The sequence below is a fragment of the Sinohyriopsis cumingii genome, chromosome 11 (genome assembly GCF_028554795.1).
Source record: "Sinohyriopsis cumingii isolate HCF-2022 chromosome 11, ASM2855479v2, whole genome shotgun sequence".
Classification (NCBI taxonomy): domain Eukaryota; kingdom Metazoa; phylum Mollusca; class Bivalvia; order Unionida; family Unionidae; genus Sinohyriopsis; species Sinohyriopsis cumingii.
Window position 1 is genome coordinate 24,089,080 of NC_142971.1, and position 9,051 is coordinate 24,098,130.

Sequence of the window (9,051 nt, forward strand, 5' to 3'; positions counted from 1 at the left end):
ATATATATATATATATATATATATATATATATATATATATATATATATATATATATATATATATATATATATATATATATATATATATATATATATATCAGCTTAAGCGGTTATATTTTATTTCCTGCACTATGTTTTATTTCAATTTAAAACCACTGAAATTAAACATTTGAATTGTAATATAATTTGATTGAATGTGTGGCCAGGGTTTCAAGTTAATATTGAGAAGACGAGAAGTATTATTATACCCTAGGTTGAGGTGTTAGTTATAAAATAATAGCTGTTGATGATGTTGACGACAATAACGACGAAGATAATGATGATGATGAAGTTCTAATTAACATAATCATCATGCGACTTCATTTATTTGTATCGTAATGACCACAGAATACGTGTCGCACCAGTTACGTCATCGGCAACGAAGTGTACTATCCTGATTCGTGCATTTGTTGTAAGCGCAAGCGCCACAGACAAACGGACAGAGACGCTAATTATCCTCTGCGTCTTTTTAAACAAAAGAGTGAGAATAAACATAAGTCATTTAAACACAAGTTGCTTATTGGTGTGTGTGCGTGTGTGTGTCTGTGTCTGTTTTCCAACACACACTCAACACTGATTTGTTTGGGCTGAGCCCCCCGTAAAATAATTTACCTACAAGGCAAACCTTATTCTGGAAAAATAAATATGATATTATAATTCTTCTTCTTATTCTTCTTCAACATCATCATCATCTTCTTCTTCTTCTTAATTATTATTATTATTATTATTATTATTATTATTATTATTATTATTATTATTATTATTATTATTATTGTAAAGTATAAGATATCTTTTTATGATAACACACAACAATGTCACCAATTTCTAAATAATAAAAAAATATCTCTAAATCAAACCATGTCTTTATTCGTAATCACTCGGTGTAAAACTGGGATAAACTTATTTTTTTTTTTTTTTTTTTGTTCTGACCATGTAAATGCGGATAAACTGAACGATTTTACTTCACGTTCGAAAACTATTTATTTTTAATCTCTGACAGAAAATCTCGGATAAGGGAAGTTGATTTCATCACGTGACAGTCATTAGGAGATTCTAGCGGTAAATTTGATGCGAGTTCCGTTGTTGGCAGGATACCTGACCACTTTCTAGCATTAATAATACAGATAGGACTAATTCCGAACGATGGTATAGATTTCAGCCACCTTACATACTGACGATGGTAGAGTGTTTAACATTTCTCTCAGGTGATGTGTCAATGTATTTTCTTACAGTTTCCTTTGACCCTATTTTGTTGTTTAAATCAGTAATCTTAGGACTGGGTATCAAGGATAAGTACATTAAATGGCATGCTAGAATTAGCAGCAAGTAATTATTATATTTATATAATTATTATATTAATAATAAGTACATTAAATCTCAAATAAGTACATTAAATGGCATGCTAGAATTAGCAGCAAGTAATTATTATATTTATATAATTATTATATTAATAATAAGTACATTAAATGGCAAATCAACACAGAGCATGCTAGAATTAGGAGCAAGTAATTTTTAATTCACCGAGTCTAACATTGCCCAAATTATTATAATCTATAATCTATGAAATTATTATATTTATATAATTATTATATTAATAATAAGTACATTAAATGGCAAATCAACACAGAGCACGCTAGAATTAGGAGCAAGTAACTTTTAATTCACCGAGTCTAACATTGCCCAAATTATTATAATCTATAATCTATGAAATTATTATATTTATATAATTATTATATTAATAATAAATACATTAAATGGCAAATCAACACGAGCACGCTAGAATTAGGAGCAAGTAACTTTTAATTCACCGAGTCTAACATTGCCAAATTATTATAATCTATAATCTATGAAACGTTTCATGAAAACTTAACAAACAAGAAAAAATTAAGACTTGATAATACGGTGCGGAAATTAAGTCAAACAAACCTGTTCGCTATGTTTTAAATTATTCGGCTGTCTATAAAACTTCAGAAGCTGGTCCAACAAACACATGTTGTTTCTGCGTCTCTATTAGCAGTGAAATTGGTTTCGTCATTTATGCAAATCTGATCCATAGTTTTCTAAAAATACCACTTGCCTTTTTATACCACTTTGCACTAGAAACTACGTCTATTTTTAAGCAGGGTATAACATGATGTTTCTTAAATAAGGTACTCACTCTGGAAGAAAACGTGGGAAATACTGTAACGTAATTGTTCTTTATTGAATTAGGAAGATTTTGCTGAATATCTGGGGTGCACTTACCTTGACAATTATTTTAAATTTGAAGTCCTGAAAATTTCAGAAAATATCCGAATATTCAAATAATGTTTTGTTATAGAATACTTCTTTACATATGAACACACACACACACACACACACACACACACACACACACACACACACTAACAGCTGTAAAATAAAACACTTTGTCAAGGTAATTTCATTTTTATCTTCTGCTCGCCTACGGCCATATTGTATGTTGTCTAAATTTGGAAATAGATACAACTGTTATTTTTTTTATTTTTTTTATTTTTTAAAATAAAAATGCAACAGTAGATACTAAACTGCATAACTCATATTACCAAAACCAAACGTGGCAGCTTACAAAACTTAGCGAAACAGGACAATATCTCTTATAATAAATGTAAGAGAAAACATTATTCTAGTGAAAGTTCTTGTAAACAGGACACAAAGCTCATCTGGAAGCATTTAAAATACAAGAATGCATCGAATTCTTTCTCTAACCTTCATGAAATTACTGTACACAATGAAACTGTAAACAACGAAGATGAAATTACAAATAATTTATTTCTACCCCACATGACCGTTTCTCCTTTGTTATGCATAGATTATCTATTCATTAAGTGTATACTATTTTTCTTTTAAGTCGTGATACTAAAAACGGTACAGGGCCAGATGCGGTCAGTGCCAGAATATTAAAGTTTTATTCACATATAACTCCTCTCTCCCTGATCACCTCAATAACAGTGTATGAACTGCTCTGTTCCCTGATATCTTAAAGAAAGCCAAACCTTTCTTCTATTTATAAAAGTGAACCCAACAATAGCCCATCAACTTATAGCTCTATTCTACCCTGCCAGTCGTTTACAAAGTAATTGAAAACACATTCCACCCACCTTATTCTCTATTTTCAATAATAATAATCTTCCACTTAAAGTTATGATCAGTGACCTTGAACTCGACACTGTACGCTCTCAACAATTGCTTGGTATCTGTATTGATAACAATCTTAATTGGTACATCCAGGTTAATCGCAGTATTAACTCTGTGCTTCGTAACTGAGTTATTACTTAGTAAACGGACTGCACATATGAAAATTCTTTCACATAACATATTCTTAAACTTTATTGAGCTTAGATTATGGCTCCATCGTTTGGTTCAATCACATTACCGCTCAAACTTCCTAAAAATTGCAAAATCGTGCTGTCCAAATAAATGTATAAAAAAAATCACACCATTGTCTGGACTATTTTTGATATTAGGCTGATTTTCATTTTGTAACAGTGATACACTGAACAAGTTTGGCATGATTTGAAAAACAGTAGCTGGCCCTGTACCTGATCTATATTCTCTCGCCAAATTGTTATATTATGACCGTGACATTGGTTATTTTTCAGAACAGCATCTTTTTATTCCACAATCTAGCTCTTTCTATTTTGATAAATTTCTCAACGTATTGGATCCAAATCATGGAATATTACTCCGTTGAAATTAGAACTTCTTACTGTAAATTCAAGTCCTAATATGTTGTCTACCTTTTCAATCTCAGCTAATGATACAAACTTTTATTCTAATTTTATTATATGTACATGTTTTCTTCTTTCATTGTTTTAAAATAATGGTGTCATCCCCATTTATTTTACATGTCATTTTTGTTAGCTGTTTTAAGTAGGATTTCGCGTTTTTATTGATGTATTTACGTATGCGTTTTTACTGATGTATTTACGTATGCAGTTTGCATACATTTTTATGAGGTCCGTATGGTAGGTTAGCTTGTCATCTTAGTACTTCTACTACTACTACTACTACTACTACTACTACTACTACTAATAATAATAATAATAATAATAATAATAATAATAATAATAATAATATTATTATTATTATTATTATTATTATTATTATTATTATAATTATTATTATTAAATCTCTGTAGTCTAAACAATTACCAATGAATGTTGCCTAACATTTATATATAATAAAACAGACAAATCACGATACTTAAGTCTCCACATTTTATCAATAAAATTATCTGCAAGATATGAAAATAATTCTGACACACGCACACACACACATACACACACATACATATATATTGTTTTATCATAAAAAATCATGTCTCCAATAGTTTAGTGTCATTTTGACTATGTATGTATGTATGTATGTTTGTATGTATGTATGTATGTATGTATGTATGTATGTATGTATGTATGTATGTATGTATGTATGTATGTATGTATGTGCATAGCAGCTACTTTATCGAACACGTTCTTCAAGCTTATCAAATGGCATTTTACTCTGATCAGGATGCGTGATGTGCCCTTGAGTTGTGGATCAGAGAAACCCGACAGTGTTATTCGGCGATGAAGCATCCCGTTTGTATCTATCGATATCCTACACCAATAACTGACACAACGTACAATTAAACATTGTGAAACGTCGCTCTTGAAACTAAGCATGCCTATTTAACACAGCTCAGACACGAGCGTCCAGTATATGTTCATTTTTCAATGGCTTATCTTTACCACACCGGATTATGCGGATTAAACTGTCAATATTCAAACACTTTGGTATCGATACAAGGTCATTCATAAGAAAAGTTTTGACAGGCGGACATATTTTAATTGACATGCCTTCTTTTGAATAAAGAAAATATGCCAAAAATGTGACATGAGCTGGCTTGCGGCTAAAACACAATTATTAAAAATATTATTATCGAGCGAGATATTCATTTAACCAGAATTTACACACATAGAAATTTGCAAACGAACAAACACTGGTCGTATGTTTTTCTTTTTGGCCAATGAAGTAGAATTAGAGATTCTTTTCTTTTATCTTATATCTTGGGGTATCTGGTGTAATGTTCATGCAAGCATAGACTTCCATGTTAGTCAAATCTAATTTTATGTCAAACAGAGACAAGTGCAAAAATGTTTCTATGAGATAAGATGTCTTGAAGTTTGTGTGCATGCAAACTGTTTTCAAGAATGTTTGCAATAGTTAATTTTTACCCGAATAGTTTCTAATTTCCTAATTAGCCTTAAAACTATTTTAGTGTTCTTCATGCTACCCCCCATACAGGTCATTATTTGCAACTACGTTTTGCATGTTTGTAAATAGGTCATAATCAGTTGTTTAATATTTACAAGAACTTGCATTAAATATACGCCACATTTTTACAGTCATTAATCTCAGACACAGAAAAATTAATACAATATTTACCGATGCATGAAGAGAAACAAGTCATTATCGTCGTCGTCGTCATCATCATAATTATAATTTTTACAGAGTTATATTAATAAAAAAGAATAAAAGATTCCAAATAAAAACAATTAGCCGTATTATTTCTTACTTACTCCGTGAATTATAGGTATCTCGGATGGGTACATTTATTTTCCGCTCCCGAGAAATGCCAAGAGAGTGTGTAATAACCACGCAGAGATCACACAACAAGCCGTCTACGGACCATCGTTGCCCTTGGCAAAAATATGTCATGCCTTATTTAAACTTTGTATCGCTAGGAACCTTGCAAGACGTCTTGGTAAAGAACTGATCAAAGCGTCTAATTTTATGTACTCTCCTTTTCTCAATCAATTTCAAAGGTATAAACATTCGTTCTGCACTAACATCCCTCATCCCCTATCACTTATACTCCTCTTTTTCGTCTGCTTCTTACATTTTTGTAAAGTGCCATGTTTTTATTATTCAAGTTGTAACACGAGAAAAAACGTTTTGGACATGCACACAAGTTTTGAAATCTCTCGCTGTACCTCTGTATGGATGATTTTACACTAAAAACTAAAAATAATCACCAATAATATCACAATTGTACCTTTTAGGCATACACGTCTAAAATGAAAAAAGGAAAAAGAAATCCCCAGATTTCACGTATTAATATGTTTGTAAAAGTTGGGGGGAAAAAAAACAAACTGAAATAAATATTGTTTTTATAATACGAATATTTGTCTCCAGATAGCTAATAGAAAGTATATAATTTTCAGCCTATTTCAGCAATTTGAAAAAGAATGAAACTTTCCGCGAAAAATTGAAAGTAGATTTGTCTCTTTTTTTATAACAACAGTGATAATAATAATAATAATAATAATAATAATAATAATAATAATAATCCAGGATAATATAATTAGCTACCAGCTTAAAACAGGCATGCATATAACTAGTAAAAATAATCTACACGGTCAACATCTAATGTATAATCGAATATAAATATAACAGAAGTTAATAAAAAAAAGTTATCAAACGTTAATATAGATATATCACAGCTACCTCGTACAGAATGTCACACGGTCATAAAATCCGGATTGCTCATTGAAATATTTTAGAGGTATAATTTCTTAAAAGCTTATATATTAGGTCCTTGCTTATAACCATGCTGCAAACTGTTCCACAGAACTATACCGGTGTAAGAAAAAAGTTTTCATTCATAATAATAGAACCCAACTTTTGGTATATAAAATCAACGTTTTCATTGAACGGTGTAATCCATGTGAATATATTTCCTTATATTTTAGTATAGCAGGCGATACGATGCAGAAAAACTATTGTATTGTACACTTTTTTGGATTAACTGATTCGACATAATATTTATAACTGTTTTTATCATTCGTATTTTCATAGATACTTTTATAAACAGTTTTTACAAGGTGGTTAGACCATGATAAAGTATTGTCGACAAGAATATCTCGATGTCAGTCATATTTTACAGTTTCAAAATTTATACTATTTTCTTCTAAATACGATTCTCCACAGCTTTTTGCTCGTTGTGCTGAGCACAGAAGCATTTCCTGTCTTATCTGTACATTTAAGCTATTATTATTATATATTTTTTTGGTATTATACCTCATTTTAGCACGTTGCAAATGTTTGTTTAGTTTTCAGTCAGCTATGCTAACACTTATATCACTAACATATTCGTCTGCATCATCTGCATGCATATGCACTAAAGAATGTTCTTTTCCATCAAAGTCCTTTATGTTAAACAAAAACAAGAGAGGACCTAAAATTGATCCCATTTGGCACAGCCTCCTTAAAATCCGTAACAGTACCTCGCCAACTCACATCTTTTAATTTATTACTAACATAGACTAAAAACCATAGGAATGAGGTTTTTGCATTATAAGAATCTATTCATTTATGTAGTAAAATAAGTTTGATTCCCGTTGATAGGGAAGCTTTATATGCTATCCTTACCCATCTTATCGTTTTACTTTCATCTGTTTGGTTTTGATATCGCTGGTCGATATAAAACCTTTTATCATTTTTAAATGACCATATATAGAACCTTTTTTTGTATGGTGCTAAATAGCCTAACAGTGTTGGTACACCGTAAAAATAAGAATCAATCAATCAAGTAAGTTTGCGTACTTGAGAGAAAAAAAGCCTTTGGTGACTTATAATTTATTATTTGTTTCTTGTTCTTTTCTTTTTCTTTCGCTTATACTCTTTGGTTTTCCATTTGCTGTCGTTGTTGCTCAATTTCCTGCCTTTTTTGAAGTATTGAAGAACCATGGATTCTTTGTCTAATGTACACCCAACCACAATAAATGTTTCATTGTCAGCTCTTTATATCGGATGTCGCCTAAAGACAAATAACTGTTTAAAAAAATGAGTATCTGTGATTTTGAAAGATTTAAAAAATAGAAGAAATGTAATAAAATATAAAACATTACTTAGGCTAAGAATAAAACTGCAGCTAATTGCACGTCATCAGTATTATTTAACCAGTGATTAATCAAACCATAATGAGATGTGCAGAAGCCGTGATAAAATAAATTGAGAACATTTTTTTTTTGCTGAGAACTTAACAAGTCAGACAGATATAACAACTGACACTCGATTCGTCTACTGTCGTATAAGGGGAGTATATATTATTCTTATTATTCTTATTATTTTTTTATATTTATTATTATTACTATTATATAAATATTATTATTATTATCCTCTCTTTCGATAAAGCAAGCACAAAACATAGACCGCACTATAATAGCAAAAGGTGATGCCATCCGAGTTCTTCTTGGAGAAAACCGCACGGCGGTGGAGTGGAAACTGGGCTGTTTAATGGCTGAATACTCCCCTTATAATCGTATTGGGAATATTTGTCAAGAAAGCGCTTTTTCTGGCGAAAAAGTTATTTTTTCTGTATAAAATGTCTTTATTTTTAAGATACACAACCTCTGAAAGCTCTTTAATATTATTCCAGCTTTTTTCAACAACCTTCACGTGTACATGAAAACATGTGTAGTACGTCACTGTTTTTATTGTTGTTGATTAGTCTGGTTCCCTGTTTTGTATGTATCTGCGTTTCGCTCTATTCAGTACAAATCAGAAAACCAGACTAGAGCTTGATTCAGTTCACCGCCAAACAAGAGTCCTTTTTCAAGAGCTAGGAACATTTAGTTCGTGTAAAAACTGTGAACATAAAAACTCATTTTTTTAACAAGTGTTCTTTTAGCAAAATATTGATGCCGTTATTGTATAGTAATAGTGAAACTGCCTCTCGTCCGTGAGGAAATCCCTGCATGCCAATTCAGGAATTTTAAGTTTACTACAAAATCTGAAACTCACTTCTCCATAACGAACCGTATCTGTGAAACAAAGCCTTTTAATTCACGAAGTATTCATTTCGCTTGGTTGCCTTGCTTTCATCCCATATGTCAATGAGCAAGCTAGGTTGAGGTACTTTATTTATATTACGTTTGCAATTATATATATATATATATATATATATATATATATATATATATATATATATATATATATATATATATATAT